The 17949-nt window shown below is 48.0% G+C and overlaps 1 protein-coding gene across 7 annotated transcripts in view; it reads left to right on the top strand.

Moving 5' to 3' along the window:
- The window catches only part of SCHIP1 (schwannomin interacting protein 1), a 177400-nt gene that overhangs the window by 143009 nt on the left and 16442 nt on the right, over positions 1–17949 (top strand). The window contains exon 1 of one of the 7 annotated variants that reach the window (XR_008451232.1): positions 12821–13117. The exons of the other annotated variants lie outside the window; for them this stretch is intronic. The gene's annotated coding sequence lies outside the window, so the exon portion shown is untranslated. Of the gene's footprint in view, positions 1–12820; positions 13118–17949 lie in introns of those variants that run through there. 7 annotated transcript variants of the gene reach the window in all.

Raw genomic sequence — 17949 nt, 5'->3', positions numbered from 1 at the left:
ATTAGTTCTGGCTGCATTTAGAGTGTTACCTCTCCTGCTCCTAACAACACAAAGACCAGCACGACTAATTTTGGTGGTGTAAAGCCACCACAGGGTTGCTGTCTCTGCCAGGGGCAGGTGTGCTTGGTGCACCTGGGATAACCTAGTATGGTAAACGGCATCTAGAGAGAGGTTTTCTGGGCAAAAGCCATCCGTACTGCTTCATGGTGTGCCTCAATGTTGTTTGTGTAGCATCGACGTGAGTTGCTCCAGAACCTGGAGCTTGAGTGCTTTCTTGTCTGCACTGGAGCCCGGTCTTCTGCTCCCTGCCCATTTCTGACACCGCTGCGTCTCCTCCCGTAAACAGGCATCCTCTTCTCTAGCGTAACTTCTTCTATTGGGGGAAGGAACACCTGGACTTCCAGTGCCTGTAGGACAGGAAGATAGGAGCGAGCACACACCTGGCTGCGATGGGCAGGCAGAGCCGTGGAACCGCTCTCTCGCTGCTGATCTGCTGTGGTCAGGTGGGGAGCTCTACCTTTACCTGCGCACAAACACACAAAAGTGGACTTGCAAGAGATACCAAAGATTTAGTAATACTCTCTCGTCTTAAGAAAGCAAAGGATAGATAGAAAGCCAAGGTGAGTTTCCCTGCACTGCGTGATCTAGTTTGTAAACACTTTTGTGTGCAATAAACCAATATTTTTGCTAAGGTAAAATATTTTACCCTTGAGAAGGTAAAATAAGTTTTCTGAACTCCAAAACACTTTGTAGTAGACACTATATGGCTTCCCCTAGTGAAGTAAAATGTTTGCTTTTTTTGTGTTAGGAGACTTCTCTTTAGTAACTCTCTTAGCAAATAAGACCATACTCTCAGCCTTGCAAATTACTGCGCTTCCACCATGGCCAGGATGCAGCAGTGCAGCCCAAAGGAGGTTTTCAGGGAGCACCATTTAATATTTGGCAGGAAAAAGTGGACTTTTATGATGCTTTTCAAAGGAAAAGCCCATTGTGAGGGTATATAAAATTCACAAATGAAATTACAAAAGTTAGGTATAATCACCACTGGAAGAAAAACCTCATTTCCCAGTTTCTCCAATGATTCGGTACAGGTAATTACTTCCTAAAACAAACAGCTGTTTAAGGTAATCACATCGTCTGATCAGTTTAGTGTTTTCCAAGACTGGCCGCCTTGGACAGTAAGTTCCTGTTGTTAGGGGCTGCTCACCCAGCAAGGCATCATCCACCAGCTGAGCATCACAGGTACAGGGCAGAATGACACCGCTGAGAGGTGGCTGCGGCTTCTCCAGCAGTGGGGTTTGCCCTGTTTTGGCTGTTAAATCTTCAAATAATTCCACTTTTGCATGGCAAGTTTCCTTAGCTATAACTAAAAAGACTTGAAGATATTTCTTCCCTTGCATGCTAACCTGGATCTGATATCAACGCTGCTTCTGAAAGCAAAGTGCTGATGGCTGTGGTGGAGAACGAGTTTCCCCTCTTGCAGTTATGTGCAGTTATTGCCTTAGATGTGAGGTGCTCTATAATCACTCTTGTCTTCAAGGATTTCCAGCTTTTTCAAGTACTTGTGTCATTTTGGCGCACTTTATTTTTCCGTGTCGTGCCTATGGAGTCATTTGCGTCACAGAAGTCGTAGGTCTTATTTATATCACCAATCTGGGTTTCCCGCTCAGTGATCTATAGATCTCCTTTAAATGAGAAAATCGTGCGAAGGCCATTTGTTTCACCTCGTCTGCGCTTGGTTAAAATGAAATGTGAGCGTTTGGCTTGTTGGATGAAATAGCTGCAATCCAGAGGGGATGCGAAGGAAAGGGAAGTGCGGGGCTGAGATTTAATCCCCTCTCAGCTGGTGGATGGCAAGCTAAAAAAGAGAACTATATTAAAGTGCTTAATTCTTTATGCATACAAAAGCTGCTAGTATATACAGTCTGTAGGGAATTGAAATGCTTTTAGTGAGTTATTGAAAATTTAATCTAAACTTTTTATTTAATGTAATTCCTATATTGAATTTATTAAAGAGGGACTTGGGGAAATAACAGAACTCTGTACCAGAGCCATGTGTGGCCATCTTCTTCTCTCTCCTCTGCCTGATAAGGAGGTTGATGATAAACTGTTCTTAGTGGTAAAAAAAAAATTCATTAATCCATGAATCATTTTTCCTTACTGAATTCTCCTATGCTGTGTATTTGCATTAATGCATAGTATCCAATAACTTAGCATATATCCTGGTGCAATCTAGTTGGCCTTTTCTTTCTTCTGCTTTCTCATCTATTATTTCACAGTAAAACCAGCTTCTAGCTGGGCCTTGCAAAGATGATAGAGCCCTTTCTTTAGGAGGAAGACTCCCAACTTGTTCCTTCTGGAGGCTGACCTGAAAGCTGTTGGGAGCAGCAGGGAAACATCCTGTAACCTTGAAAAACATCTCCGGAACCATTTCCAGTTGTCTGATTCTGGGAAGGGCAAAGTAGGTGAAAATCAGGGCATGCACTTGCAAACCCGACCTCTGTACAGCCTTCTCCCCTTCTTCGTTTGGAAGTCTTAAAATACATCCTCAAGTGACAAAGATGCGTTTATGAAGAATATTTAAACTGCGCACAAAAGTTGCTCAGGAGCTTATCCAGTTCTATTCCCTGCACAAAGGCCAGATGAACAATACTTGTTATTCAAGAAGTATCAGTCCAGGCTGCCCTTAAGACGTGTGGATGAGCATTTCTCACGTTTTACAGATAGTACCAGCTGTCCCTATATGCCATATTGCCATATAAATATGTATATTTTTCTTGCTGTTCCTGATCCCACCCCTCTTCACGGTTTGATCCAACACAAGATGGAAATCTGTGTTATCCTTAGGGAGCTGCGCTGCCGTTTCAGGATGGCACTTTGTCTGCAGTCCCTCCTACCTTGCTATCTCTACACTTTAGTACTAATGAAAAGCTTTGGCCATAGAATTAGCTGAAGGTTAATATCATTGAACTTGCTGGTACTGATAATAGATGAGAGCTTCTGCAGCGTCCAAATACTCTTCCAAGGGCTTCAGCAGCCAGGCACTATCAAAGCTGGAGCTTGCAGCAGTGTTGTCTGCTTAAGGTATATCTATTAAATACTCTTATTTCTGATTTTTCCGCTCCACCAAACAAAACTGGACTCAAGGCTGGAGTAGTTTGAGGTCTGGATCCTCAAGGGACTGCATTTCATCCCTGAGATAATGCCCCACCTAGTCTGACATAGTAACTGTGGTTTTATGAAAGGGTTTTCTTGCTCGTTAAAATGTATTTTGGGGAAAACTAGTAAACATGTAACCAAACACCTCTGGTGGAGAAACTAACAGCTTCTGGTAAAATAAACTTTCCACAGTAAAGGCCACCAGGTATATCTCTGTACCTTGGACATGCTGCTGCTGTTTCCAGGTTGGTGATGAGTATTCCTTGGAGTAATACCCACTGCGACAAAGGGATGCACTCCTGTGCTCCCCAAAGCAGCGCCCTGAGTTCTGGGGTAATTTATATTATTTACAACTTTAAGCCATAATTGCTTTGCTGTAGCAGCTGGCTTTATCCTCGCCTTCTCTTTTTCCTCCCATGGCTCAGGTATTTGGTATCCCCTGTTCCCTTGAAGCAATGCCACAACCCCAAGAAACATGACCCTGAGTGAAGCCAAACAAAATGCCAAATAATTGCATTTATTATAAAGAGCTTTGCTTTGCTCTCTCTGGATTGGTGCATCAGTGGCTCTGAGCAAACAGTGACCCATCAGGCGCCAAAGCCAACTTCTTTGCCGCAGGTGACTGCCACGTAGAGGAAGGACAGACCACACAGCTTTCTATGATCTCCAGCAGTAGCTCTTTGGGCCAAAAGACGTTTTCCTTACACTTAGTAGAGAAGTGACTAAAAGGAGGGCCAGCCCAGGGGAAGGTGCAGGGACGTGCGGAGGCTGTCCAGGCGACCAGGCTGCTTTCTGCAGATGCTCCTGAGCTGGTGAAGGGGTGACCACAATTCCTAGGTTTACAAACCAAGACTCCTGCCTGGCTGTTGCTGTTTTCATGTTAAAATGCATTTATTATTCTGCTCTGGGCTTGCGGCTCCCAGCAGAGCTGATGGAGAGAGAAGCCATGCGGCAGAAGGCAAACACCTTCTCTGAAAGTTTTCTTTCTGTGAGGAGCTTTTCCCCAGCTCATTTCACTCTGATAATTCGGTAAAATCCAAAAATGCTAACTGCAATTTCTCCATAGAGGGAGTCTAAGGCCCAGGAACAGCTACTGCTTAATGGCATTATCACGGGTTGTGCCAATACCTGATTGCTGGGGAGTTCCTGGAGCTTTGCAAGAACATCGCTGAGCTTGTTTGCAAAAGGTAGGGCTTAGTGCTAGAGCCAACTCAGCCTACCCTGGCGATGCAGAGGTGTAATGGTGGGTTTAATGTCCCTGACATTAAATACAGGAGTCCGGTATGGACTGTGAGAGCGCATGGGATGGGGTGAGTACTCCGATCCCTCTGTCCCAGCTGCAAGAGCTGAAACTGAGCCAAAGCAGAGGGGTTAATTTGCAGCATTGCTCTCTTTTCTTTGTTGTATTTGACTTCTTGTTTGTCTTCATGAGCGTTGAAGTACTAAAGCCTTATTTCACTGCTTAATTATCATTATTCCTTTTAAACTTGAAAATTATACTGGAACAGCGCACAGCATCTGAACGCATTGTGTGGGCATTAGTTCTGCTGGAAGAGGGGCTTGGAGAAATGAATGCTGTTTTGGATGAATGTGATATTTAGAGGAGCTCAGAAGACAGCCCCTATCATGAGAACAAATGGTAATTCTCCGCAGTTTGGCCTCGGGAACAAGGAACCACTGTGTGCAAATGCAGCCCTGCTGTGCCGGGATGACGTGCTGCTCCCAGGTATTCCTTGAGTCTGGCAGTTCTAGCGCTCCCAGGGATTTTTGCATTTGAGGTGCTGTTAGGCTGCAAGCAGTCACTTTGCTGGGTTGGGATGTCCAGGTGGCCAAGCCATGCAAAGACTCAGTTTGAGGAAAGGACACCCTGGGACACAGCCTCAGCACCCTCCAGCCTCACGCTGAGCCTGGGCAGTGTGGGCACCGGGCTGCTCCGTATCCAGTGGCGTGAGGGACTGGGCGGTGTCACTCGTGTCCCCTTGGCAAGGCAATGGCCCTGCTTCCTTTATTGGGAGAGAATAGGTGCGATGCTGTAATCACAATGCGCATCAAGGAAGAAGATGGGGAAAATGGGACTGTGCACATCACAGCGGCTGATGTGCAGCTGGGGCAGCCCTGGAGGACGTTGGCACCAGGCTGAGCTGTGTTTGATTATTGGTCCATCCATTGTCCGATGGCGTCATCTCAAGACAAAACACTGCACGTTGCACCTTACCCTTTCTGCTCATCCAGATTAATCCTCCTGCCACTGCCGGGCCCTCCTGCCATCAGTGACTCGATCGTCAGTCATCTCAAAGGCTTCACTTTGACACAAAGGTGGTGTAAGTAAAAATACCTATAACAAACCCCTCATATGCCTGACTGTCAATATTGGTTCAATTCCAGCAGACACCTTAAAATGAATCACCCGTGATCTTTGTTCTTTTTAAAGACTCACAGAAAACAATATGCCACATTATTAATAGAAGCTGGAGGCTGCCAGAGCAAGTCTGCTTGGAGGAAAAGAGTGCCTGAGGCAGAACAGGAGAGGGGAAAAATCTGATTTAAGAGACAAGACTCATTCTTTTGCTCTTATATGGTGCTGCTGTGCCACCAGGCAGCAGCCCTGCGCGGCTCCCTTGCTCCATGACTAATAAGGCTCAGCTGGGATCCACCCTTGCTTATCCTGTTATTTTTAGCTTTTTCCAGCCTCGTGCTCAGTTTGCCTGCCTTACCGTGGGGTATAACTTCACCTCTTATATTAAATACTGGTTTGGCAACTTGGCAATCTCCCGTGGAGTGCTGCGGTGTCAGGAATGGGCTGGGATGGAGTTTCTTATCGCTGATGCTATTGTTTTCGGAGCTTGTAACTGATACCCATTGCAAAACGTGCTGTATCCATTAAGTGTAATCAGCTTTCTGACCTCCAGGCTGCTGCAGCACAAGAGGATTATTATTTTTTCTTTCTCAAGTGACAGTGAGGTTGAGAGTCAAACTCAGAAAACCATCTTTACATCAATTTTCTTTGAGGCTGAAAATGTAAAAACAAACCGAAAGCAAGAGCCAGGTTTTGCTTGCGTGGACCTGGGTTTGCTCCCCCACAATAATCGCATCCTTCCAAATAACCCTGATCCTGACAGCACAGAAGTTTGAACCTCTCTGAAGGCTCGTTGATTTTTGGAGAGTTGTGTGCATGGTTTAAGTACACCCCCCTAAAAAGGGGTGGATTTCTGCTAGGCTGTCAGTAAGCTTGGGTTTACGGACATCAGACTTCAGAGCTGTCTGAAAAATCCCTTTTTGTGTATTTTTACCCTGACCATGACTCAGAGGTTTGTCTCTGTAAACTCACCCTTTTATGGAGGAAGCATTTAAAGGACACTGCTGTTACCTGTTTGAATTAGTATGTTTGTACTTAGGGTATTTGGCTCTGCTTGAAAAAGAAAATTTCAGAGTGAGTTTGTAGTATAGCTTCTTCAGCCTGCAAGTCCCAGTTCTGTGCTCTTACCACCCATTTTGCAATTAAAATGAGTTGCAATATAAAGCCAGCCCATAAATAAGCCCTCTCAGCCTCTCCCTGCCAGAAAGCACGAGGGGAACGGAAAGGGATGGGAATGGGCTGGAGGCAATGGGTAGCAGGATAACCTTGTCCTCACCCACAGATGTTGGGGATCAGTGGCTCAGTTTATAATTGATAACTCGGGGCCTAATTTTTGTTGTTGGATGAACATAGGTGCAGCCTGTTGGTACGTTAAGGGCAAATTATTCACCCGTAATTAAATGCAAGTTATACTGCTGTCTGTCTGCCTGCATGGCCAGACTGGAGTTTCAGAGAATTTGCCTCAATTAAAAGGGCTTAATAGTTCATCCAGAAATTGCTTTTGGCCCCAGACCAGTAGTTTAATGGCTGCTAAGTGTTGAGTGTGGGACGTGGGATTCTGTACGTGCTTCTAACTCATCGTTTCCACCTAATTCCTGCTGTCCCTAGTCTGATGAAGCCAAAGGCCAACCTGTCCTTCATCCTCTCAGTGAAAATCTCTTTCTTCCCTCTCTTCCTGTGCCATTTTTTCCCCTCTTCTCTCATCGTCTTCAGAAAATGCATTAATTCCTCTCGCCACCTGCTACTAAAATGCAAAGGAGTGCAATGGGGACCCACTGTAGCTTTATTTTTTTTTTCAAATATAACAAATTTATATTTGCAAAATGAAAATGAAAAACTAAGTGGGAGAGGAGGGATAGGAAATCCTGCCTACAAGCTGCATGCAGCAAGCCTAAACGTGCTGCACAGTGAGGGGAATTGGAAAATGTATAACCGGGTTATTAGCTCTGTTAAAAACGTCTACCAAATTTGTTGTCAAAGAGATCTGACGAAGATGTTACTCAGAGCTTACACATCAGAAAAAACAGATTTTGAGTTATCCTCTAGCAATATGTAAATGGCTGCAGATTTGGGAATCTTTTATGTAAGATCTCAAATGGTTTTGGGAGCTGCTGGATGCCTCCCGCTGGTGCCAGCATCCCCTTACCAAGGCACGGCTTGGAGCAGAAAATGGGCTTTTGAGCCAAAGTTGTTGGGTTCCCCCTCTATTTTAGCTGGCAGCGTGGCTGTGCCGGGTGCGGATGCTCTGGCTGCCGGTGCCGGGCTGCTCCTGGCGAAGGCATGAGGATGAGGTCGGGCGCAGCTGGTGCGGGCAGCGCTGGGGGGGTACGTCTAGGTCCAGCGGCCGGCTGGTGATGCTGCTAGGGGTCAGCTGTCCCTGGAGCTGGTTTGTGCATCAGGGAGAGCTGGTGGGCGAGGTCTGACTTTAGTTTAGTTGAGATAATGTAAAAATAATAGGCTGTGACTGAGTGACTCATGGTTTATGCCAGCTAACCCAACCCTTTTGCTTTCACCGAACATCGAGTCCCTTGTATGGTCTCCTGTACAGATCAAAAATGCTGGAAGTTGTTTGTAGCTGATGGAATTTGTTACAAATCCTCTCTCAAATGGGACAGAAATAATGCTGCAGAGCAAGGTGTATTGTAACACTTTATTGATGCTAATAGAAAAACTTAAAGATTTGCCTTGTTCTGCTGAAAAGCTCGTGTTCTCCATAGTATTTTGCATACCATGAATATTGCTTTCCCAAAAGACCTGTTTAGTCTTAAGAACGTAAACAAAATCGCAAGGAGGCAGCTGTAGCTTTTCTGTTGCTCCGCACGCTGCTCAGGAGCTGGTGGATTGAATGGTTCTCCATTCATGAGCCGTAAATACTTGGTAGGCTATCACACCTTCTCATCATCAGACCGCTTGTAAATTCTCTATTAAGCACATGTGATCCAGCTTGTAAATTGTACAACTGAAAATTGAGCCTGTGCAGCTGTATTGATAAGCCTTTCTAGGTGGGATTCATGGAAAAGTCTGGTTGTTTACCATATGTTTTGTCACTTTTATGTCGCCAGAAAGTTATAAATACCTGGGTGACTTAGATTATTCACTCCAATTCCCTGTGAAGCGTTTGACATCCTATCTATTGGAGGTACCAGAATGTGAAATTACTGTTACCTTCTGTTTCATGTTTTGAGGGAAGAGACAGTCATGGTTTCATTATGTAATGCCAAGGATGCTGTCTGCGGGATGTGGAGAAAATTGACGTTTTTTGATTAATCTCTTACCACTAAAAATGGAGCATGAGGCTGCGAAAAGTGCTAGATGTGCACTTCTGCGTCAAAATAAAAATGCAACGGGTACTCCTCCTGCTGCTTCTTAATTCCCTGGTCACACACGAGTTCCAAACTAATAGTAACTCACTATAGAGTGGGGCCTTTCCCCTGCGTTTCCCTGATAATGTTGTATTTGGTCCTCAGAGGAATGAGACGAGTTTTATTCTAACATTTCAGCACACAAGCTTTTATCCTAAAAATTGCTCAATTGGTACCCCTGTGCTTCAGGAGTGGTTTGTAAAGCTGCTGCTTGTAAAGGACTCCAGAAACCTCTGTGGAAGTAAAAGGGGCAAGGAAGAGGGAAGGGCGCTGTTTGGATTCTTAAGCCATTGGAGGTTTATCCCCTCGTAGAAAGGAGGTACACAGCCAAAATGAATGAAAACACCTCAGCATCATCCTCCTTAAATAAAAAAAAAATAGTAGGCTAAAGCATTAAACATGAATGTAATCCAAACAAATACTCCCTTTTCCAAGCAGATGTCTAGTATTAACTGATTAAAAAAATAATCTTTTTCTTTATTTTCTTGCTAGATTTAAACCCTGGAAAAGCTTTAGCTTGGCTTAAAGAGGAGCTAAATCCATCGCTCCCAGTAAATCATCAGCAAATAAAGCTGAAATCCCATGATACCATATATAATTCCTGGTTCCCTGCAAGCCTTCTGTGCTTAGACAAGCCCATAGGCTTGGGGGGCAGCAGGAGCATCCCGGACAGACCGATGAGGCTTACTTGGCATGGGCTCCCTGCTTCTCCCTCCACTGTACCCAAGTGATGCACTGCTCAAATCCTACCTCATTTTCACCTCTTACATGATCCAGCTATACATTTATTTTGAGATTTGAAGAAGCAGCATGTTAATTTAGACTAGCTTTTTGTATCAACTAAATGAGTTGGCCAATACCAACCTGAAAAATAAACATTCCGAGCGCTCGACCTGATAAAGCCCCCGAGGGAATGACTGTGGGCAGGACAAATTTTCTAGTGTTTTCATCGGAGATAAGGAAACCCCATGGTAGTCTGCCTTGCCGAAGGAACGAACATTGTTCCTACCCTTTGCTTTTCTCTTACCTAGCGTTTGGGCTAAAGGGCTGCGTAAGTCCTTGTAGCTGCTGGAGTTCAGGCACACAGCACGGAACACGTGCATGTAAAAATAAATGTATGGGACAATGAGAAATGGCAAACACATAAGGAAAGGGGCTGTATGTGGCTTTCATGTGAGTAATACGTCTGGGCTGCTTCCATTCCCTCCCACGGTGCCCTGGCTCAGCTGCCCTGAGGGAAGGTTTAGCTTTACTGCACAGTGCTATTTTTTTAAGGAGTGTTTTCCCCAAAAAGGAGTGATGATGGAAGAGTTGATAAACTCTGAGTATTACCTCCTCTCCCCTGTTAATGATTTCCTTGGGCCTGGGGCAGAGGTGCAGGAGGCAGGGAAAGCACGAAGGGCTGCGATGGGGCAGATGGGGCCAAGGACGAGGACCAAGGAAAGGACATGGGTTTGGGACATGGTGTGGCACGCAGCTAGGGGGCTTTCTGTAGGGTTAGAAAGGAGGAAAAAAAACCTCAACCAACCAACAAAAAGGCAACTAAAAGATATGCGCAGAATCAGAAATTATATATTTACCCTCAGGATTGGGGGTACTAGATGTTTTCTCCTTCTGTAGAGAGATAATTAATGAAAGCCTGTTGTTTCACTGCAAGATTTCGAGTGTTTGGTAAAGCTACATCTTCTTCCTCTGCAGGGCACGTGTTTCTAGTTCAGAGGTGGTTTTGGGGAAGGCTTCAGGAAAACTTGTCCAGATTATCTAGTAAGTGGTTTAAGATGCTCTAAGTTAGAGATGCCTCAATAAAAAAGGCAAAAGTGGGTGGTGCGGGTACCCCCATGGGTTTCTATTCCCAGCTGAGAGGGGCTGCTGCAGGTCCCTGGGGTTTTCCTGGGGCTTCCTGCTGCCTTGTGCCACTGTGGAGAGCAGCAACACGTGCTCACTGCCTTCATCCAGGAGCATCATTTCCCATTGACCCACCTGGAGGACTGCCAGAAGGCTTTCACTCAATTTAATCACTCATTGCTTTAATTACCTGCCTGCCTGCCTCCTTTCTGAATGGGTAATCGCAAACGGATATAGAACCGAGGAGCAAATCCAGAGGTTGAGGATTATGCCTGGCCCTTTCCAGCTGCATCGCAGGCTCCTGCAGGGCTCCGTGCCCCGGAGGGAAGAACCTTGCTGCAAACGGGTGGCTTTTCTGCAGCAGGTGACGTGCTAAGCTGAACAAAGCTAACTCCTGGGTCATTTTGCAAAAGGAATAAGCTGTTAAATAGTTTGTGGTAGAGGGGGGTTCACCCTGTGCTGCACCAGACCTGCGTGCAGGGAGGTTGGTGCAGTCCCCATGGAGGATCTGCTGCACACAGAGCAGCTCTGAGTCAGTGCTGTTATAGATAGACCCACACGTGGGAAGTGGGGGGTAATTTCAGGAGTTTTCCTTGTGATGCATATAATAAATGTCATTAGAAATGACGCAATATGCAGAGCTGCTTTTAACTTGCCACAGATACTTCTCCAACGCAAGAGGTATGCACTATATTGAAAAGTAGGGATTTTTGATTTTGATGTTTGAAAAGACGGTTGAATGGGATTCTTTGCAGATCCAGTAAAAAACAGGAATGACTTCATCCTCTCTTAAAAAAAAAAACGAACACTTATGCCGAATTTTTTTTTCAAGCTCCTCCAGTAGGGGAGAGGGCATCAGGGAAGAGTGTCTCTGGGTTTCTCTCCATCCGTGTTGCCCAGCTGTACAGGGACTCAAGGGACTCTCCATCCACCCACAGCTGTTCCGGCCTGTTTGTGTGGGTGAGAAGCTGGGAAAGCTGGGGCAGGGTGATGATCCTACAAAAGCCTTTTTTTTCTAGAGGCACATCTGGTGCAGGGAATCAAATCTCAGACACTAAATCTGAGCAAGTGTTTCTGGGTTTCAGAGTCATGCGCATCTCTGGCTGTGACTGGGAGCAGAATAAAGCCCTATTTACCTAACGAAGGAAGGTGGGGCATGGAGTTTCTTTTAATTGCAAGCCAAAGCGCTACTGTCTGCCTGGGTAAGAGTGCTCAGCGCATGGTGTGAGCTCAGCCCATGGCACTGCCATCACTGTTCGGGTTCTTTGGTGCTCCTTGGCTGGGCTGTGGCCAGGGCCAGCCTAGCCCCAAACTCTTGCAAATGAGGCCGTTGGGGTACTTGTTATGCCCTGGAAAATGAGTGGTGAAGTTGAACTGAACTAACTAGAGCTGAGAATCCAGTGCAAATGCAGAGAATTGTAAACAATCCCCTTGTCCTGCCATTCTTTCAAGTGCCTCCTATTGATTAAGGAATTTTAAAATAGGAAAATCGGGATTTAGGTCCCTCCACGTGTCAGGCCTCCAGCCTGAGCTTGCAAATAGAGAAGAAAGTTTGATAATCAGCTATTTTGGGGTTGCAGTGGAGTATTCTGCAAATGGCAGAATTCCCGGTGGGTATATAATGACCTGGGGGGGGCAGAGGGGCTTCCCTGTCCCTCGACTGCCAGCGCACCCAGGCATCATCCCGCAGAAAGCATCTGCAGGGGCAGCGCTGGGTATTTTTAACTTCATCTCCACAGACCTTTTCTTTGGAGGGAGAAGTTGGAGAAGGGTGTTGTGGCAATGCACTGACTCCATCCATCCCCTGTGCCAAAAACCAGGTCGTATTGCCCAGCCCAAGCAGGTGCTGTGGCACAGGGCTCCGCGTTCATCCTCTCTGCAGGATGGAGGTATAATTAGCCGGGAATGTAGGGCAGAGCCTTTTCCAGAACAGATTGCGCTCTATTTCTGCGGCAGAGGGTAAAAAGCAAGGTATCTCTCGGCTCTTATTTAACGGCTCGGTGTCCCCCAGCTCCGTCCCAATGGGGCGGAACTGCGGCTGCCGCAGCATCGCCCCGGGGCCGGGAGGGGGGGACCTTCCGAGCCCTAATGCAGTGCCTGGAGGGGAGAACAGCGAGCGAGGAGGGGTTTCGGTGCCCCCCGCTCTTTGTGCAGCCGGCGGCGGGGGCGGGACCGTCCCCCCACCTCGCTGCGCAGGCGGAGCAGCGCAGCAGCATCCATCTTACCGGCGGGCGGCTGGCCCGGGCTCCCATCCTCCTCCTTCCCATCCTCCTCCTCCTTTTTCACCATCCTCCTCCTCCTCCCCCGCCGGGGACCCGCGGCGGCTGCGAGCGCTGCCGGCTGCAGCGGCGGATGATGCACGGAGATGGTCCACCAGGAAAACTGCTCCTACCAGGTAAGGGGCGAGCCTGGCCTGCCCCCCCCGAGCTCAGCCGACCCTCTCATCTCGGCTGCTCCCCGCCCTGAGCTGCTCCCCAGCCGACCCCGAGGGTTCGAGGCTGCGGGGAGCCCGGATCCAACGGCTGTGGTGTAAACCCTGGGCTGCTGCCCCCGAGGCATCCCGGGGCTCGCACGGCAGCCGGTTCCAAGCAGCCTGGAGGAGAGAAAAGCCGTCTGCCTGCGGGGCTTTTGTGCTCGCCATGTGATGCTCGCAGCGGGCTGCGGGGGTGAGCTCGCCCGGAGGAGCGGCGGAGGGAGGGGAGGAGGCTGCCCGCACCCCGCACCCCTCTGCCCGCACCCCTGCCTGTGCCCTTCACCTGCTAGCTGCCCGCACCCCGCTTAGTGCCTGCACCCTGAGCGCTGCCCGCACCCCACTGCCTGCATCCTGCTTTCTGCCCACAACCCACACCCCACTTGCTCCCCATTGCCCGCACCCCACTGCCTGTGCCTCCCTTGCAGCCCACTCCCCACACCCTGCTCGCTGCCCACACCCTGCTCGATGCCTGCACCTTGATCGCTGCCTGCACCCCACTGCCTGCATCCCACTTGCTGCCCGCTCCTAACACCCCACTTGCTGCCTGCTACCTGCACCCTGCTCGCAGCCTGCACCCCGCTTGCTGCCTGCGCCTTGATCGCTGCCCACACCCCACTGGCTGTCCGCACCCTGCTGCCTGCACCCCGATTGCTGTGCACTACCTGCACCCAGCTCGCAGCCTGCACCCCGCTTGCTGTGCGCTGCCCACACCCTGCTTGTTGCTTGTGCCTTGATTGCTGCCTGTACCCCACTTGCTGCCCGAACCCCGCTGCCCACACCCCACTTGCTGCCAGAGCCACCTGCTCGCTGCCTGCCCGGATTAAATTGCTCCTTGTAAGTAAGCGAGCTGTGGTTTTGCACTTCTGGAGCTGCCGTAGGAAAGCAATGTAGATTTTAGAATGAATAGAATGCTTTGCTGTCTATATTTAAGTGTGAGAGCTGACCCACAAGATAACTATTTTTGGGCGCAGTCCCATCGTGGTTCGTGCTGTTCTGCTAAATAATCCGTGCAAGAACTGGTGATGGGGTTTGGGGTGAGCATTTCCTCTCTGAGCATCGCTGGGGGGGAGCTGGGCCCTGGCAGCGGCGCTGGGAGGAATGGCAGCGCTGACAACCATGTTTGCTGAGCGACGTCAGGATTATTTCAGTGTGGAGAGTGAGAGCTGTTACTGTGGCTTCATTTCCCTCCAAAGAAAGGGTGGATGCTGTTGGGTGCATCTGCAGAGGAAATGGCATGTTTAGGGCTCCGTGGTCCAGGCAGGTTATTAAATGCACAAACACCTGTCTGTCTGCAACAGTGATGCTGAGAAATGCGTTTGTGTATATACGGCGGAGTGTGTTTTGCAAAATACCCAACAGGCACTCCCAGCAGCGGAGGTGGACCCTGCAGCGATGGGCTTTGCGCAGGACAGCCACTCATCCTTAGTTTTCCATCGGTTTAATTCAAACTTCAATCTGTGTTTTGAGACAAAATTATCTCATACTGCAGAATCTATCGTGAAAGATACCAAAGCACGCGTATGTACAGAGAGAGAGAGAAGAGTTGGAAAGATTTTTCACTCTAGCAAATGCTTCTGGAAATGAATTCCAATTTTTATGCGCTTCGAAAAAAAAAAATCCTGTTTTGTTTTTCAGCCTCTATTTCAGAATATCTGATTTTTCTGCCTGTTGCTCTCTCGTGCTGTAATAAATGGTGCCATTGTTTCCACGCGGTGGATGTTTTCCCAGCGTACTCATAGGAACGCAGGGGTTAAAGGTTGCGCATTGTTTCCCGGGTGGAAGCGGGTCCTGCGGTGGTGGTGGGCGAGCAATGCCGAGCGCTGCTGATGCCGAGCGCTGCGACGCAGGCCTGGCCAGCATCCCTGCATGTTAATGCGCTGGGCTCGCTGCGATGGCAGCGCTGCTGCCTTTTATCTGCTTTAATCTACTTGCTTGTTTATGAACTGGTTCTCCTTCTCCAAAACAATAAATTGGAGCGAAAACAGCCAGAAAGCATGCAAATCAGAGGGGAAAAAAGGTCCGGAAAAATGATCTTTAAAATCAAATCTATTTCAAAACCTTCCTACAATGCTGCAAAGATTAGGAGTAACCCCAACCCCCTCCCAAAGCCATTAACCTAAAGGCCAAGTTTTAATCCTTTTGTGGCCAGCATTCCCGGGTTTCGGATCAGACTGGAAGCCAGCAATGATAGGATTTTGGTGGCTGCCAAGAGTGCCCAGGGAGGAGCAGCATGGTAGCGTGTAACTCTGCTCTCCATCCTGCTCATACCCCTTTTTTAAAGCTGCTGAATACACTAAACATAAACCAAATAGAGGAACAAGCCCGCGCATGGGTAAAACTGGAAAACATGTTTGTTTCAGGGAAATTTAGCAGAAAAGCTGTTGTGACCACATCACGGCTGGGACATAAGCTTCGCGGCAGGGGCGGTGCTGGGGATGGGGCGCAACACAGGTGGATACCAAGGAAGAGGAGGGGATTTCTGTCATGTGCTATGCCTTGCTTCAAAAGTCTTGTTTCACACCATAAATGAGCTATCACTGGTGCTCGCTGAAATTCAAGTGGCTGTAGGTCCTCCTAGGGTTTTAGACGTGGCTAAGACAAGTTCATCACTTTGAATTCAGGCCAGGTCCTCCATGGTCTGGAGGTCCCAGCATCTCACATCTTTCCTGTGGCTGCATCCTGGAATCCTGCAGGCTGCTCCCACCCTCAGTGCCCTGTATTTTTCTGTTAGTTATTTCTGTTTTCTTATTTATATCGATTTATTTTCCCGTACCAAACATTTTGTTCATATCTCCATATTGCTCCTGCAGTTTGATAAGAGAAACTTTGGCTCTCACACAGTAAGTAACGTTTTGGGAGGTCCTGAGCTTGCACAGAATAGAAAGCCAGCGTGCAAATCCAGGCTTTATTACAGAAATAAAGCTTTGATTCTAACGTGTGTGTTAGCAGTGCTTTATTGGCCTGCAACCTCAGCCGGTGCTTGTTTACTTTATAAATGCATATTTTCACCATTACCCTATAGGTCCGCCTTTGCATGGGGCAAAACGGGACTCTTTAGGCTGTTGTCGGCTTTGTCTGTGTTCTTTGCCAGTGCCATACGAGTGGGTAATATGTCTAGATTTGCTTTGTCTCCTTGGGTTGATTTGTAATGCATCTTTAAAAGCGGAGAAATCCCCTGGCACCCGGTGCCCCTGCCTAAGGCAGGAGTCTTCAAACAGGCAGTTGCCCATGGGAACCGGTTTTGGCTCCGTGCACTGGCGTCAGTCACGGTCTGAGCTATCTGCTGGCGGGTGGGTCGCTCTGGAGATGTTACTGGGCTTTACATGTGTAAAGAAAATTAAGAAAAATATCTGATTGGAAAAATGAGATTTTATTTGCTTAGAAATAATTTCTTAGGTAGGATGGGTCATGAGGCACATCCTGCTCGGCCCCATGCGTTTGCTTGGGAGGCTTGGCTCTACTGCTCTGGCGATGCGAGGTTTGTGAGCGTTTCTTGAGAGGTTTGTTAGAAGGTTCCTGTAGCAGGGAGGCACTGGTCTTGCTGTGGGTCAGACGGGCTGCCCAGGGGATGGACAGGCAAGGCTGGCCGGTACCCGCCACACTGAACCTTAGAAACAGTCCATATAAGTCCCAAGCTTAAGGTATGAAGTACTCATTAACAACAAAAAAATTGAAATATTTCATGAGGTTTCTTTTGTTTGATATCTTAGGAGTGAGTTTGTAGGCTTTTGTGGCGTGTAGAAATACCAGACTGTCGTCATCTTTTTCATTAAAGTGAATACAAATTCTTCTGGCAGAATAGAACCCCAAGAGACCGGCCTTAGGGAAAACCTCAAATGCCACGAAACCCACCACAGAGCGCTGGCGGAGTTGGAGAGCTGCTGGCGTGGGGATGCCGCGCTGGAGGGATGCTGCAGCGTGGTACAGGGGAACCTCAGTTCATGTGGCCAAGCACGCTGCCCCTGCATCCCAAACCACTTAGAATAAAATAGATCCTGCGTTATAGAGAGCTGAGGTTGAAGGCCTTTTTGTTTAAACGGAGATCAAAAAAAAAAGCTTTGCAGAGTTAGGTGGAAAGCTCTTGACGTGCTAAAGCTCAGGGAAGCATCATCAGAGGGAAGCATCGTCAGAGGGAAGGCATGGTCCTTCTTATCCCTAAATTTGCGAGGACTTGTAAGCACCTTGTACTGGCTGCTGTGTGCTGGAAAGGTGCTGTGCTGTGAAGGGACCCTTCAGAAAAGATTTATCCCAACCCTTACAATAATATATCTGTTTTGTGAAATAGTTCTGGCAACTTGAGATTTCGGCAAACCCAGACATCACCTCGATACCCAGACCCGAGTGCCCTGTGCCTGTCAATATCAGTTTGGCAGGGAGTGCTTTTATTGAATTTTGCTGGGAATTTAGGAGTTTTAGCTATTAACTTGGTAACCAGCGGTGTGTGGGAGCCGATCCCCAACACAAATGGGGGGTGGTTTCCTCCCCCGGCGGAGCCGCCCCAGCAGCGTTTCATTGACTCAAGCAGGCGTCGTGTATGCACAGGAGAGTTAAATTTAGCTGCTTGCTTGTCCATAAGCAATCAGTGTGTGTTTAAAGCACATAAAACTTGATGTGTCCTAATTCCTTGCCTTGCTTAAGGATGACTTGAGCACCGAGGATTGCAGTCCCTGGCCCGTGCGTTCCGCGTGGCGCCGGGTCCAAGGCTGTGTGCTCCTGCTGTAGGGACACCTCAGCTAACCTGCTCCACATACACC

Source organism: Cuculus canorus, chromosome 9 (assembly GCF_017976375.1).
Source record: "Cuculus canorus isolate bCucCan1 chromosome 9, bCucCan1.pri, whole genome shotgun sequence".
In the NCBI taxonomy this organism is placed as follows: Eukaryota; Metazoa; Chordata; class Aves; order Cuculiformes; family Cuculidae; genus Cuculus; species Cuculus canorus.
The sequence above is the reverse complement of the archived record's forward strand: the minus strand, read 5'-3'. Positions and strand labels throughout refer to the sequence as shown.